The 10981-nt window shown below is 42.5% G+C and overlaps 1 long non-coding RNA gene across 1 annotated transcript; it reads left to right on the top strand.

The window, feature by feature from the left end:
- The first annotated feature begins 344 nt into the window (after positions 1-344).
- On the top strand, positions 345-4049 carry LOC308467947. Its single transcript, XR_013981394.1, has 3 exons — positions 345-1056; positions 1833-2017; positions 2849-4049. It is a non-coding gene; the product is annotated as an uncharacterized lncRNA (long non-coding RNA).
- Positions 4050-10981: the final 6932 nt, after the last annotated feature.

Below are 10981 nucleotides of genomic sequence, written 5' to 3'. Positions count from 1 at the left end.
TTTGTTTCATTGCTAATTGTGCTGACATTATTTAAAAAGTGTTATTCTTGCAGATAATTTATGAACTACCTGCCAAACCACTGTCTCAAGGCATTTTATGCATATAATAAATAAAAAACAATTCAAAGCAAAAACTGCATTTAAAACAAGACTGGATGGTTATTAAATAACTATGATGTGGTGTGTTATGGAGAGGTAAGAGAGGGAAAACATCATCACCACCACCATAGTAAAGGTAACGGGACCCCTGACCATTTGGTCCAGTCGTGACCGACTCTGGGGTTGTGGCACTCATCTCGCTTTATTAGCCGAGGGAGCCGGCGTACAGCTTCCGGGTCATGTGGCCAGCATGACTAAGCCACTTCTGGCGAACCAGAGCAGCACAAGGAAATGCCGTTTACCTTCCCGCCGGAGCGGTACCTATTTATCTACTTGCACTTTGACACGCTTTTGAACTGCTAGGTTGGCAGGAGCAGGGACTGAGCAACGGGCGCTCACTGCGTTGCGGGGATTCAAACTGCCGACCTTCTGATCGGCAAGTCCTAGGCTCTGCAGTTTAACCCACAGTGCCACCTGCATCCCCCGACCATCACCATAGAACCCCACTGTTCCCCAATTCTGGTTTACTGCTGACAATACTAGCGAGTATATTACTTATTATTAATTGCTCATGATAATGATGATGAGGTCATGTGTTATGAGAAGGTGAGAGGTATCATTAGAATCCTGATAGCCTGTGTTGTACCCATTGCTACTTATGCTTAGAGTAAACCCATTAGAAGTGAGGTGGGCTATTAGGTTGTTTTTATTATATTATGTATTTTGCATTCTCATTTTGCATTTTTCTGTTATTAACCACCCTGGGTTCTTCAGATGTGGCACAGTATACAAATGTAATAAATAAAACAGATAAAATAAAATCTCAGTAGCCAGCTTCAGTGAAATGAACCTCTCCATTTAAAGGGGCCCAGTCTGCTGTAGAAGTTGTTGATGCCAGTGGAGCAGGGACACTTTGGTTCCAGCAGGGCTTCTGAGTTGGTTTCTTCAGAGTAAGAGGTGGGTAATGCAATGTCCTTTGGGCTTTTGAGGTACTTTCACAACCAGTTCCTCTTGTACAAGTGCTTCTGGTTTATCTGGTACATCTGGAGTTGGTTGTGGAGGCGATTCCATCTCTCTCTCTGAATCTGCAGCTGCATCCTCTGAAGAAGAGGTTGTACAGTTATTCTTCAACTCCAAGCCTTGTCACATATTCTGTTCACAAACGTTTCCATAACATTGCCTGCTATGCACTGTTGTTACCTCCTCTGCCCATTCTTTTGTATCATCTCATCCATTCTTGATTCCTTCAGTTATTCCTCAGAGGCCTTGTTTCCCATCCATTTGTCTTCCTTTAAGAACTCTTGGTTCTCAACCACAATGCTCTCTTCAATCTATCTTCTTCTCAGTGTAAATACCTGGGGAGCAAAACTTGAAAACAACTTTCCTGCTGTGAATTGACATTGAGTTATATGGTGTGGATGGTGGTTATATCAGGGAACACAAGAAGCAGTTCTGTGAACAGGGCCCAGGCTCATTGATTTTCAATGAAAACTTTCTGAGACAAAACCAGTGGAACTACACCAGACCATCTGACCCCTATATTCTGCTGTCCACAGTGGTGTACTTCAGAATCCTTTGACCAATGTATAAATGAATGAGTTAGCTACTGTTGACATAGCAGTCATGGCAGTCTGTGTTTTCTGAGTACATTAAGAATGATTATGTCATTGAATTGATTAATCACAATTTAACTTAGTTTTGCAGTAATTCAAGTTCTGGTTGATTTTTCCCAGTTTGACACCTGCTGGTCTGGGAGCCTGAATTTCCACCTCATGCTTATGTGTAGGAGTAGGATATTATATTTTTGAAAGGCAGGGAGAGATGGAAGGAGAAGTCCATTTTAAATAGATTTATACACGGAATTTGACAATTTTGACCCAATCAAGATTTGCCTGCCATGGTCTGCCTGTTGCATCAGGTGAGTGCTTATGTCTGAATTGCTCATGCACTGTCAATTAAAAACCAGAAACAACCTCCTGACTAATTACAGGCAAAAGTATATGTAAAAAAAATACTTATATGCACTATTTTCTGTATCCGTTTATGTGCCGTTTATGTTAGGAAACTTGAGGTGCATATGCCTTTGAGTAAGTTATTATGTGTATAATAATGCAGATAATACGTAAGAATTGTTCATATTTTTAGGAATGAGGAACTGGTCCTCATTTTTCACTGAGATGGGAATCTATGTAGTTCAACTCAACTTTAAGAGTTTTTAGAAAATCCCATCACTAAAAGCAGAGATGGAGAATTTGTGGCCTTCTGTATCTTGTTGGAGGCCGTCAGCCTCAGCAGGGATTACGGGAGATGGTACTAAACATCCGAAGGGCCACAGGTTTCACATCCTTGGTGAAAAAGGAGGAGGGAGTCTTAAGAAGATCTTTTTAAAGATGTGTTGAAATTTTCCTGTTTATGTTTTGAATTAATTTAAACAGGTCTTTGCTATGTCAACATGAGAACGCTTGTGGGATGCTCTCCCCAGGGAGGATCGCCTGGTGCCTTTGTGACACTGGGCAAAAACATTCCTCTTCTCCCTGGCCTTTGGCTAATTAAACCATCTATGGCCTTTTAAGCTGGTGTGTGTGTGTTGTTTTTGTTTGCTATTATTTTATGTATTGTTGTGTTTTTATATTGTGAACCACCCTCTGATCCTTGGATGAAGTGCAGTATTGAATTTTAACAACAAACAAACAAACAAACAAACAAACAAACAAACAAACAATTTATAACCCACCCTTCATTTGTGTAGTTACCAGGGTAAAGGTAAAGGGACCCCTGACCATTCGGTCCAGTTGTGGATGACTCTGGGGTTGTGGCGCTCATCTCGCTTTACTGGACGAGGGAGCCGGTGTACAGCTTCCGGGTCATGTGGCCAGCATGACTAAGCCGCTTCTGGAGAAACCAGAGCAGCACACAGAAGCGCCGTTTACCTTCCCGCCGGAGCGGTACCTATTTATCTACTTGCAGTAGACGTGCTTTCAAACTGCTAGGTTGGCAGGAGCAGGGACCGAGCAACGGGAGCTCACCCCATCGCAGGGATTCGAACCGCTGACCTCATGATCAGCAAGTCCTAGGCTCTGTGGTTTAGGCCACAGCACCACCCGCGTCCACCAGGGTAAGGTACAACACATTAAATGAACAAATGTAAAATAGCCAACCATAGAACAGAATTCATAAAAAAAAAGATAGGTAGGCAGCTAAAGTTGGAAATACTTAGACTTAATCACTGAAGAATTAGTGGGTTGCATTACCATAGGATACATGGAAAAAAACATTCAGGAGATACTGAGCAACAGTAGCATGGAATCTGAAATTTGGTGGAATATGGACAGCTAGTCCTTCTAGTTTAGCATTCACAACACTGACTGACAGTTGTTCTCTGTGGGGAGATATTCCCAGCTCTACTTGCAGATGCTGGGAATTCAGCTGGGGACCTGCTGTACACAAAGCAGATGCTGTGCAACTGAGCCATGGCCCAACACATCTAATAAGATCATAGAAAGTTGGCTTTTACTGAGTCAGAACATTGTCCCATCTGGCTTAGTACTGCCTGCACTACCAGTGGTCTCCAGGGTTTCAGGCAGGTGTCTCTCTCAGCCCCACCTGAAGTTGCCAGTGACTGAACCTAGGACCCAGAAGGGAAGGGATTTCCCATGTTCTTTCCCTAGATTGTGTTCTTGAGTACATCTTATGGGACTATAATCATAAACCATGAAATTGCAGGTATCTGATAAGCACTGTGCATATCCTTTCTTCCCCTAGAGTTCTAGAATGTTAGAGGTTTTAAAAGATGTATAATAGGGTAAAATCTGAAATGGATCTCTTGAAGCATATCTATTAGAGCACTTAGTTTAATGCAATTTGAATCCCAGAGGAAATTTCAGTATTTCAAAACAGACTGAAAACTTGACACAGTGAATGCTCAAGCAACATTTTAGTTGCTGGTGGTTCAGGGCAGGATGAATGTGGATTTTATTCAAAATAATTATGTTGAAACAAAGTGTTTTAATAATAAAATCAAGGTTGATTTGAGGATGGGTTTTCTTTTTGGTAGAAGACTTGGTTCAATTTGCTTAATACTCCTTCCAAGTTAGATTCTGCATGGAACTCTCTCAATGAAATCAAATCAACCAATTTGCTGTTAGGGATTTAAGAATTTGGGATTATTCCACCTCATGATTTTCTTGCATATGGCTGGGGGGGGGGGGAATCACAAATACGGATTTGTACACAGTTCCTTGCCATCATAACTTTTACCCCCTTTGGGTAGCTAGAAGAGCTTAGAAGGTTACCAGCTGGTAAGATAATTACAAGTTATGAGTTACCCACAGGGTATTAACCTGAGGGCTAAAAGTGAACCCATGAACAGATGTGCAACCACTTTAGTAATTAATGTCTTACATAGGTAGCAACACATAATCTCTTTCCAACCCTCTTGGTCCCATATCATGCCATTATGACTACTGTTCATGGAATGAAATCTGTAATCAGAAAGCAGGAAAACCTTTTCTTTAAGGGATGCTTGTTCACCATTATGATCTTCACATTGAGCAACCCTGATAAGCATCTGAGTTTCCTCAGGGATCCTAGAAACACACTTTGAAAACTCTGTTTTGACTAAGCAGCTCGCACTGTTGGCTCAAGGCTTTCTTTAATCAAACAGGGCCCCCAGTGGATTTAGGACATACCATTGCTATTTCCTTAATCCTGTTGACAGGCATCCCTTGTAAGGAAACATCTCCACATTATACAGTCTACCTCTACAAGGCTAGGTACACATTTCACAAGATCGAGATGAGCAGGCTGAAAAATATTTCAAGCAGCCTCCAGGTACAACTGCTCATTTAAAGTCCTGCTGTGGAATTGTGGGTCTATTTCCTTGTTACTTCGTTGCATGGCTACTAGAGGTATTTAATGTGACCCATCTATGCAAAAAATGAAAGTGTGGGTGGTGTACTCCCAATGTAATCTTCAGCTTCGCTCATATTAAATGAAACTGAACTGTTGGCAAGTGGGTTTCATTAAAAGCCGTCAGAGATGCAAATTATTATTTTGCAGAAGGAGAGCACTAATCATTTTCTAATCTATCTACAGAGTTGAGCTTGTAACCTGGAGTTTGTCATCAACTGCCAAGAGAATAAAAGTTTGCATATTGACGGACAAGCTGCTTCTGTGGGTTAGTCTCTTTGCCACTAGCCAGCTTGCAATACAAGTCCAGTTCCTTCTGCCCTTCCATCTGGGGGGAGGGGAGAGCCTAGAGTATTTTGAGAAGACATTTTAAAATCTATCTTTGAAAGAACTGGATCACAGCTGCCTTGAGGAACAGTTCTACCCTTACAACATGTGTTTCCTTGAAGTTTCCAGCCTTTTCCACCCCACACTGGGTATCTTCTCTATGTTGCTTCCATCTATTACTATCACAAAGCCCCTCGGTTCACCTACAGCTCCTCGTGCCCCTGCCTTTGGATGAAGTGTCTGGAAACTAGACTGTATCACTTGGCCCAATCAAGGTACCCTTCACACATGGGAGACCTGCACATGTGTACATCAATATATGCACAGAGCCCTTTCCATGCTTACTGGTCATCAAGATGGCAGGGAAGCATTTCCACTATGAATGGTTGATCATGGTCAATGTGGTCATGGAACACAACTGTGGCAATAGGTGGTGAGCAGGGATGTAAGCAGGCATTGGTCACATGCAGCACTGTTTCTCTTCCTCTACATTATTTATCACACTGTCCATTGTTGTGAAATTGCGTAACTTACATAAGTTTTGTAATTGAACACATTAATTACCTGTTGTCATGTCCTTCTGCTTTTCCACCCCATTCATTTCAGTGCAAAAGAAACACAATACGAATATGGGGGAAATGTAATAAATTATGTGTCATTTAAAAACTGAAAGCAACAACAACAGCAAATACCAGTCATTTTTGCTAGATTGATTCCCATTCTGGACATGGGAAGAATAAGCAAGCACTGGGAAGTTCCAATCCCATTTCTGCTTTAATTGGACTTCTTGAAATCCCTAGAGGTGTTTTTCAACGCCAGTGTATGTGTGAACCACCCCAGAGTGTACCACTCACCCCTAGCATGCTGCACTTAAATTGCCACCAACATTGGTTGAAAAGCAAGGGAGAAATATAATAGGTTAGTGATTATACACACACACACATCTGATTGCAAGAGTTGATCAGGCAGAGGGACTTCTCAGTAGTGGCACCCGCCCTGTGGAATGCCCTCCCACCAGATGTCAAGGAAATAAACAACTACCTGACTTTTAGAAGACACTTGAAGGCAGCCCTGTTTAGGGAAGTTTTTAATGCTTGATGTTTTATCATGTTTTTGGTATTCTGCTGGGAGCCGCCTAGAATGGCTGGGGAAACCCAGCCAGATGGGCGGGGTATAAATAATAAATTATCATTATAAATTACGATTCATTAACAAAAACCCTTCAGAACATCTTGTAAGAGTGTGAAGAAGTACTTCATTTTGTCTGTCTTGAAACCTCCAGCATCCAGCTTCATCAATCCAAAGGGAGAGATGCCAGTCTAAAACTGAGAGTCAGTTTGGGTAGGGGGAGAGAATTGAACTGGGAAACTCAGGCTCAAATCTCAAGTCAACCAAGAAGTCCACTTTGTGACATTTGGCATTGCATTAGAAGAGCACTGCTGGATCAGGACAAGGATCCACCTAGTTAAGCATCCTGTTTTCACAATGGCCAGGAGAACCTGAATGCAACAGCTCCCTTCCACCTGCAATTTGCAGCAACTGGTATTTAGAGGCATATTGCCTCTGAAAGTGGAGGTGGAGTATTGCCATTATGGCTAGTAACCACAGATAGCCTTATCTTCCATATATTTGTCCAATCCACCTTGTGGATTGAAATAAATAAATAAATAAACAATCCTGTTTTAAAACCACCCATGTTGGCGGCCATCACTTCAGGCAGACACTTAGGGTTGGGGAAGGAAGAGAGAAAAAGAAGAGAAAAATTAGGATGCAAGAAACACAACTATATCCTCTTTTATTATTTGTAGTAGTTTCCTTGGCTTCAGTACTTATGATCAACCAAAACTTTATAATCAAGGCATTAGATGCGTGCCATGCACCTCTAACAAATTTTAGCAATTTCGGCTCTCTGAGCTCTGATGCATAAAGAGCTGTGCTTAAGCACCCTTCTGTTCAGGCAAATAAACAGTAAAATGGAAAAGAATGTGGATTTCCTCACATTAAAGAAAGAAAACACAGCAAAGGGAATTACATATCTTTGGCTCTTCTGTGTGAATATCTGCTGTGAGGCTACTGAAGCACAGCATCCTAGGAGAGAGCTCCCCAAATTTCTGGCTTAAGGCATGCCCCTCTCTTACAGTACATGCAAAAATGTTTACTTTTAGTGCATGTAGAAAGGACAACCTGCCCTTAGGCAGAACACACCGTCTGGATTTGTGCATGAGGGCTTATCCACACTCCTGTTTGCCCTGCCTCTTTTCCCTTGGAAAAATCTGCAGTTTAGTGTTGAATCAGAGAAAACAGCAAGTGGGTGTTGCTTTGCTGTGATTTGTTGCTCAAGAGTGGGTTTTCAAGGGGACCCATGCCTAGAAAAAATTGGGACAAGTGGAAAACTGTTTGGACCTGTGCTTTCTAGGCATGAAACAAGCAGAAGTGTAGCTGAGCCCTGAGCCTTTGACCTAAGTAGGGGTGGGTGGATCTGTAAATTTCCATTTCTTGTTTTCCATTTCTTCCAGTCTTAACTGTTTCAGTTTGTGAATTTATTTTTAAAAGTCCTCATGAAAATTTGCCAGCAACTTAATGCAAATATCACCTTTTTGCAAGCAGTTACCTGGAAAAGAATGCATTTTTCATTAATGTGTGCATTTTTAATCCACACTTACTTCAAATACACACATATTCATCACATCATTTGGTTGTAGAACTACGAAACAAAATTAGGAGAAGTGTGAATTTTGAAGGACAACTCTGTGTTTGCATATTTTTTCAAAACCCACAAATTAGGCAGGTTTGCATTAAAATCCAAATTGAGCTGGATTTCTCCACCATCCCTAGTACAGTGGTACCTCTGGTTACGAACTTAATTCGTTCTGGAGGGCCGTTCTTAACCTGAAACTGTTCTTAACCTGAGGTACCACTTTAGCTAATGGGGCCTCTTGCTGCCGCTGTGCAATTTCTGTTCTCATCCTGAGGTAAAGTTCTTAACCCGAGATAGTACTTCTGGGTTAGCGGAGTCTGTAACCCGAGGTGTTTGTAACCCAAGGTACCACTGTACCAGATTTGCTTCCTACAGCAAGGTAATTCTCACACAGAAATTTGGTAAATATTGGTAACTCTTGGGTGGGTAATGGTCAGCAGCAGAACACATGCTTTTCATGGAGAAGACCCTCTGGTCAATCTGTGGCATATCCAAGTGAAGCCACTGTCAGTCACTGATGGCTAATCTGGTGTCCTCCAGATGTAGTTGGCTTCTAACTCCCTAACCATTGGCTGGAGCTGATGGGGATTGGAATTCAACAGCGTCTGAAGGGAACCCTATTTTGCTATGCCTTATGTAGACAGCACTGAGCTAGATGGGTCTGATATAAAGCTGCTCCATTTGACTTCTGAGAAGCAACAAATGTAAAAAAGATGCAGTCAAATGAGACATGGACCATTTCAAAGGATGCCAGATGTCCAAACTTGATCCAATAATGTTTATTTAGAAAGTAAGTCCCATTGACCTCTTAGTGATTTGCATGGTAGCTAAATGAAAATTCAAAGGAAGGAAGCTCCCAAGTACCAGATTGTGTGGTCCTTGTTGGATATTTATGACCTTAACTTTTGAGTATGTTGTGGAGGGCCCTTGGGCTCCACAGGCCCCTTCCTTCAGTGACTCTGCCTCCTCATGGCCATTGTCACCAGTAGCTCCTGATCACCCCCTCTGCATTGCTACCAGATGTTTGTTTGCCAGGCAGAAAGCCAATGACCAAGCAGCTGGTTTAATTCACTTCTCCGCCTCACAATCTGTTGTTGGGTTAGATGCCTGACCACGCTGGCTTTTGGTGCCAGCCCCAATTATCTTTGTGCCCTGTAGTGATCTCCCAGAGTAATCTGGTTGGCCAGAAACAGCTTGAGATGGACTTTGTTGTGCTCTTCAGTGCAGCATAAAAAGACCCAACTGGAGTGTAATACAAGCTAAGGTTCTCAAGGCAAGATGGGACAAGCTTCAGATACTAGGCAAGGCTGAGGGAAGAGTTCTGAAGCTACTTCAGCAAGGAACAAGCTGAAACTGAGTCCTGAGCAGCAGGTGCAGCCTCATAGTTAGTCCACCTCTGCTGCAAGATGCTATTCTACTTAATGAAAGTCTCAGCTTTCTACAGGAGGCTCCTATTACAAGGGAGTAGGGAAACCTTAGGTCTTCCTGGATCTTCTGCAGTGGAGTCCCCTGAGTCAGCAAGAATGGCAATGCCACATCCCTAGGCTAGAGGAGCACTGGCCCAGCAAGTTCTTCTTCTTCTTCTTCTTCTTCTTCTTCTTCTTCTTCTTCTTCTTCTTCTTCTTCTTCTTCCTCTTCTTCTTCTTCTTCTTCTTCTTCATCACCATCAATTAAATTTATATACTGCCCTATACCCACAGGTCTCAGGGCAGTTCACCGGATATCAGGGTGGTTCACAGGATAGAGCACTTCTGAGAGCACTTCTGTGACTGCCCTGTCTGCCCTTCCTCTTCTGCTTTGGATTCCTCACCTCATCCCCAAAGCTAAGGAACCTCATGACACACCCTTGGTTTCATCTAGCATAAGGTAGTTCTAATTGTTAGAAGTTCAGATTGTGTTACTTGTGTTACTTAGGCCGAAAGCTTCAAAAATAGCAAGGCTGAGCCAAATGCCTTTTAAGAACTTTGGATGGTAGTTCTCCAGAAACTGTCCAGCATCTTCACCTTTTCTGTTGCCACCACTGTCTGTTTCATCAGCACATATCTCTCACCATGAAGCCAATCAGTCAATGAAATGCTTCCTGTTTAAGGACTCCAGGTAAGTGGGGGGGGGGGGGCAGGCGGTTCAGGCACCTGCTTCTTGAACTCCTGTGAGTGTAATTGTAATCAGCAGATTCCTCTTCTTTCCAGTTCTACAGCCCTTCAAATCACCAATATGTCTAGCATGTGAAAAGGCTGGCAAAGCTGGTGGAAGTATTTCAGCGCAGCCCTTGGAGATAATGAAACCTGCCACTCTCAATCTCACAACCTAGGAGGTAAATGGCCCCTAGGCTGTAGTTATAGTAGGACTAGACGTGATGAAAATAATGAAGTGTGTTACCAAAAAATAGCAATCACCATTCAAAGATCCCCCTACTCTTTCTTATAAATGGAGTACCTTCCCTAGTTTGAAACTTCCAGGTTGACAAGATGACTAACTGATGGTTGTATTTTGGATGCCCCACCAGAATACACCATAAAACGGTTCACAGGTAGAGCCTTCATGCACTGATTGTGGAACACTCTTATCACTCTTTATGCCTGGCACTAATAATGCATTATTAGTGCCAGATGGCTAAACATTTTTTCTGCCTGAGAGCCACATTCGTCCCTGGCCACCTCTATAGGGAGCCATAGGTCAGTGGTGGGTGTGGCCCAAAGTGGGTGCAACCACCCCATCCTCTTGCATTCATACTCTCACATTAACTCATAATGATCAGCTGAGGGCTGGGGGTTATTATTCCACCCCACTCATCAGCTGCTTGATGTGCTGACCTGAAAGGGAGGCTGTGGACAGCAAAATATGGATGGAACTATACATCTAAATTATTTCAGTTACTTACCTTCCAGTCTTAAATTCAGTCCTACACCATTCTGCAGTAATTTGTGATTTATTTATTTTTTTAAAGAG

The sequence above is a fragment of the Podarcis pityusensis genome (assembly GCF_964106645.2).
Source record: "Podarcis pityusensis genome assembly, chromosome: Z".
In the NCBI taxonomy this organism is placed as follows: Eukaryota; Metazoa; Chordata; class Lepidosauria; order Squamata; family Lacertidae; genus Podarcis; species Podarcis pityusensis.
Note: the sequence above shows the minus strand (reverse complement) of the source record. Positions and strands in the feature narration are given on the sequence as shown.